This window comes from Macaca nemestrina, chromosome 11 (assembly GCF_043159975.1).
Source record: "Macaca nemestrina isolate mMacNem1 chromosome 11, mMacNem.hap1, whole genome shotgun sequence".
NCBI classification, from domain to species: Eukaryota; Metazoa; Chordata; class Mammalia; order Primates; family Cercopithecidae; genus Macaca; species Macaca nemestrina.
The window spans coordinates 46,703,313-46,709,722 of record NC_092135.1 but is presented as its reverse complement, the minus strand read 5'-3'; positions in this window follow the sequence as shown (position 1 = coordinate 46,709,722).

Sequence of the window (6,410 nt, the reverse complement as noted above, 5' to 3'; positions counted from 1 at the left end):
AACAAAGCATTGGATATAGGAGAATGGAATTCGGAACAGAATTCTGGGCTAAAGATAACACTTTGATGTCACCAGGATAAAGATGGCACAGAGAGGCACAGAAGTCCTAGGAAAAACCCCTGAGAAGCTCCAACATGCCATGTAAATGTTAGGCAAGCAAAATTCTTCAAACATAGCTTCAGGACGGCTACTTTGCCCCTGCAGTCAAATACTACAGTCATATGATTGGAAAGGGTAACTAACAACCATGGTCTGGAGAGCCTGGAAACCTCTAGCACTGGAAACGAATGAGCACTTGAAAAGTGATTAGACCACCACAGAGGAACAATTCTCTGAGCATGATGTTCTGGAGGTGATTTGGGAACTTAGATAGCTTCAGGTGGGAAAGTATGGGAGATATTTAAGAATTGCTATAGAAAATTTAAGTAACTCCACCTTTAATCTGTAATGAACTGCCAAGAAAGAATGATTATTTTTGAGACAGGATCTTGCTCCATCATGCAGGCTGGAGTACAGTGACGTGATCATAGCTCACTGCAGCCTTGACTTTCCAGGTTCAGGCAATTCTCCCACCTCAGCCTCCCAAGTAGCTGGGGCAACTGATGTGTGCTCCACCATACCGGTCTAATTTTTAAATTTTTTTGTAGAGACGAGGTCACACCACGTTGCCCAAGCTAGAATGACTTGTTTAAAGCACATGATCTCAAAATCTTAAAAGGGCAGGAAAGGAAAGCATTTGTTACAGGAATTGTTCATAGCACAATTTCTAGTGGCCATGGAGCTTGCTCAGTGAGAGGCATTCTTTGTTTTTTTTTTTTTTTTGGAGTGAATGAAACTGGGAAATAACTTAATCACCCTTATTTGACAGTCGAGGAAATAAATTCTGAGGTTTACAGTGTAGTCACTTGTCTAGTCACAATTTGTCATTCCCAACCTCAGCTGCAATCATCTGGTAAGTTTATGAACCAAAACTCAACAACCAACCACACAAACAAACAAACTAAAACAAACACAAAAAAGCAGCATCCCGACTCACTTTTGAAGATCCTGATTCATTCAGCCTGGGACGAGTGAGATCCACACATCGGTATTTTTCAAAGTTTGCCTATTTCTGTCAGAGGTTGTCAATAAAGAACAAATCAAATAAAAAAATAAAAGCTCACCCAGGTGGTTCTGACAGCCAGAAGCACCAGATAGGACTTGTACTCAGGCTTTCAAACCTGAGTATCTGTCCTCGATACTTTACTTTTTACTTTGTCACTGCTAAACTCTCATCACTTCTATTTCCTTAGCAACCACTGACCTCCACCACTTGTCCTCCACCTTGGTGTGGCTCTTCTAAAGGAAATTAGAATGCCCTGGATGACCAGATCCTCCTCCCCATTGCTACTCAGTCTCTTCCTCTGCTCCCACCTCCACCCTGGCCACATAGATACTGAGGTTCTGCTGATCACACTTTCTTTTCCCCAGTCTGTTCTTTTCTAGCAGATCTCATCCATTCCAGTTTCTGCAAAGCCTTTGGTGTTACTGAGGCCAGTCTTATCTCTGGTCTTGACCCGACCTCCTGCCCAGTATGCAGAACTGTGGCATTTATGATTTACAAAATAACAATTTAAAGAGGACCTTAAATTGTTTCTTTATAAACGTATGAGTTAATCTATTGAGGCAGGTCCTGAGATAGGAGAAGACTGGAGTGTGTGGTGGTGGGATGGTTAATCCAATCATGTAGCTGTTGTGGCAGACACACCTTTGGGTGGCCTTATGATTCCTGTCTCTTAGTGTCTATGCCCTTGGTGTAATTCCCTCCCCTTGAGTGTGGGGAAGGCCAGTGACCTGCTTCTAACCAATAAAATACGGTAAAAGTGAAGAGATTTTGCAGAGATAACCGAAGTCCCTAATAAATTGACTGAACTAATCAAAGACTGTGTTTCGTGAGCCTGATCTAATCAGACGAGCCTTTTCCAGATATAATTGAAGTCGCTAATAAGTTGACTGAACTAATCAAAGACTGTGCTCCCATTGCGTGGGCCTGAACTAATCAGGCGAACCTTTTCCAAGAGCCAAGATCTTCCCTGAAGTAAGAGACTCCAAGCAGTGAAAACTCTCCATTGCTGGCCTCAAATTGTTACGAATTCTACAGCCACAGAGAAAGAATTCTGTCACAATCTGAGGAGCTTGGACGCAGATCCTTCTCTACTTGGCCCACGGGATGAGAATTAGCCCTGGCACCACTTTGATTTCAGCCTTGTGCTAGATTCCAGACTCACATAATAATGTGCTATTGTTTTAAATTTGTAATAGTTTTTACTCAGCAGATAACTAACATAGATGTCCGTGTTCTTCTAAACAATAATTGTTGAACATGTTCAACATTGGTAAAAGGAAAATGTCATTGCTTTCGAATATGCTGTTCACCAAATCAAATTTGTATACTGAAGGTGAAATAATTTTCCTTTTGTGACTGTAGTCGATCTCTTGTTTTAGCACTGAAAAGTAACTGCAGAATCCTAGGCTCTCCTGAGGATAACAGGTGTTCACTGAGGGAGAATCAGTGTTCAGAAATATGTTATCATCTTGTTCTGCAATGTTACTGAGTCAGCTAGTGTAACAAGGGTTTTGTTCAAATATGCAATAATACTGTAAGGGAGATTTCATGAGAAAAACACATTATTACTATTATTATTATTATTATTATTATTTTTGAGACGGAGTCTCGCTCTGTCATCCAGGCTGGAGCACTGGAGTGCAGTGGTGTGATCTCAGCTCCCCCTCCTGGGTTCACACCGTTCTCCTGCCTCAGCCCCCCGAGTAGCTGGGACTACAGGTGCCTGCCACCACGTCTGGCTAGTTTTTTGTACATTTAGTAGAGACAGGGCTTCACCGTGTTAGCCAGGATGGTCTTGATCTCCTGACCTCATGATCCACCTGCCTCGGCCTCCCAAAGTGCTGGGATTACAGGTGTGAGCCACCGCATCCAGTGAAAAACACAGTATCTTTAAGTACACACAGGACACTTGAATTTTGATATGACATAAACTTCAAGCCTAAAATTACTTCTAGAGAAATATGTGGCTTAGTGTTTGTCTTCCCTATGCTAAAATTTCAACCACAATTGGATATAATGCACTCAGTAACTAACAGCAATAAAGCCGTTATGTTTGAAATCAGCAGTTTCCCCTTTGGACAACAGGAAGAGGAAAAGGAGTAGTAGGAGGGTGCGTAGGGTCTGATTTGTTACTGATGCTTTTGAATGGTGCTGTTAAGTCCATGGATACTGACAAAAGCAGATTTTTCTGAAAGCAAGATAGCCACCTAGGGAGGTGGAGGGTGAGGAGATTAGATTCCTATAGCATTGGATCTGGCACAGATGTTTGAGGTTATCCAATTCCATTCATTCATTGCATGATACAAGCTCAGAGATAGGAAGACGAGAAAATCACTAGCCAATTAAATGGCAGAGCAGGGATTAAAACCCAGCTTAACAAATTTCTGTGATAGAATATCCACATTCTATCTTAATTGTTCTCTCCACTGTCCTCCCGCTAAAAAAAATACAATTCTTTGAGACTTGTAGTCTAATATTAAAGTTGGTTAGTTCTGCACAAGATCAGCTACATTATTTGATCCAATACAATTGTTCATAGTCAGCCTTGATGATATTAATGACTTAAAAAAAGAGCTCTGTTGTTCTCCTTGAAGGGGTCCTTCACATCCCTTGTAAGTTGGATTCCTAGGTATTTTATTCTCTTTGTAGCGATTGTGAATGGGAGTTCACTCATGATTAGGCTCTCTGTTTGTCTGTTATTGGTGTATAAGAATGCTTGTGATTTTTGCACATTGATTTTGTATCCTGAGACTTGGCTGAAGTTGTTTATCAGCTTAAGGAGATTTTGGGCTGAGACGATGGGGTTTTCTAAACATACAATCATGTCATCTGCAAACAGAGACAATTTGACTTCCTCTTTTCCTATTTGAATACTCTTTATTTCTTTTTCTTGCCTGATTGCCCTGGCCAGAACTTCCAACACTATGTTGAACAGGAGTGGTGAGAGAGGGCATCTTCGTCTTGTGCTGGTTTTCAAAGGGAATGCTTCCAGGTTTTGCTCATTCAGTATGACATTGGCTGTGGGTTTGTCATAAATAGCTCTTATTATTTTGAGATAGGTTCCATCAATATCTAGTTTGTTGATAGTTTTTAGCATGAAGGGGTGTTGCTCAAGGAAATAAAACAGGACATAAACAAATGGAAAAATATTCCATGCTCATGGATAGGAAGAATCAGTATCGTAAAAATGGCCATACTGCCTAAAGTAATTTATAGATTCTATGCTATCCCCATCAATCTACCATTGACTTTCTTCACAGAATTAGAAAAAACTACTTTAAATTTCATATGGAACCAAAAAGAGCCCATATAGCCAAGACAATCCTAAGCAAAAAGAACAAAGCTGGAGGCATCATGTTACCTGACTTCAAACTATACTACAAGGCTACAGTAACCAAAATAGCATGGTACTGGTACCAAAACAGATATATAAACCAATAGAACAGAACAGAGGCCTCAGAAATAACACCACACATCTACAACCATCTGATCTTTGACAAACCTGAGAAAAACAAGCAATGGGGAAAGGATTCCCTATTTAATAAATGGTGTTGGGGAAACTGGCTAGCCATATGCAGAAAACTGAAACTGGACCCCTTCTTTACACCTTACACAAAAATTAACTCAATGTGGATTAAAGACTGAAACCTAAAACCATAAAAACCCTAGAAGAAAACCTAGGCAATACCTTTCAGGACATAGGCATGGGCAAAGACTTCATGACTAAAACACCAAAAGCCATGGCAAAAGCCAATATTGACAAATGGGATCTAATTAAACTAAAGAGCTTCTGCACAGCAAAAGAAATGATCATCAGAGTGAACAGGCAACCTACAGAATGAGAGAAAATTTCTGCAATCTATCTATCTGACAAAGGGCTAATATCCAGAATCTACAAGGAACCTAAACAAATTTACAAGAAGAAAACAACTCCGTCAAAAAGTGGGCAAAGGATATAAACTGACGCCTCTCAAAAACAGACATTTATGCGGCCAATAAACGTGAAAAAAAGCTCATCATCACTAGTCATTAGAGAAATGCAAATCAAAATCACAATGAGATACCATCTCGCACCAGTTAGAATGGCTATCATTAAAAAGTTAAGAAACAACAGATGCTGGAGAGGATGTGGAGAAATAGGAACACTTTTACACTGTTGGTGGGAGTGTAAATTAGTTCAGGTGGGAGTGTAAATTAGTTCAGTGGAAGACAGTGTGGCGATTCCTCAAGGATCTAGAACCAGAAATACCATTTGACCCAGCAATCCCATTACTGGGTATATATCCAAAGGATTATAAATCATGCTACTATAAAGACACATGCACACATATGTTTAATGCAGCACTATTCACAATAGCAAAGACTTGGAACCAACCCAATGCCCATCAATGATAGACTGGATAAAGAAAATGTGGCACATATACACCACGGAATACTATGCAGCCTTAAAAAAGGATGAGTTAATGTCTTTGCAGGGACATGGATGAAGCTGGAAACCATCATTCTCAGGAAACGAACACAGGAACAGAAAACCAACCACCACATGTTTTCACTCATAAGTGAGAGTTGATCAGTGAGAACACATGGACACAGGGAGGGGAACATCACCCACTGGGACCTGTTGGGGGGGTGGGGGGTCAGGGGAGGGGTAGCATTAGGAGAAATACTTAATGTAGATGACGAGTCGATAGGTGCAGCAAACCACCACGGCATCTGTATACCTATGTAACAAACCTGCATGTTCTGCATATGTATCCCAGAACTTGTGTGTATATATTATATACACGTATGTATGTGTGTATATATATGTGTATATTTTTATACATATATGCTGTAAACTGTATGCTCAGCATTAGAGCTCATATAATTTGCTTCCTTAATAAGCAACCAATGACACACGGGGCCACATGCGCACTTCCATGAAGTTTCTCAGTGTGGCCTCTTTCATGGAGTTTCAAGAACTTGCTCATCTTATAGGTGGGGAAACAGATCTGGAAAGAGCTAAATCAGCCAAGACTTGGACCAGACCTTGCTTGCTCCCATTGCTTTGTGTTGAGAGCTTTAGCACTTACTGGCTAGGTCCAGCAGGCAGAAGGGAATATTTGGGTTTCCTCAGGGGATGGCTAGAAGCCACAGTTGGATATAATTCACTCAGTCTTGTGGTGTAATAGTTGGGAGGCTGTCTTCTAAATGAAATTCTGAACTACTACGGATGCTGCTAACAAGTGGACTGAGAAATAGAATAAATACTTCTTTGTGGAGGGCTTCTTTCATGTTTAAGGTAGAAGGCAGTGGTTAGAAGTGT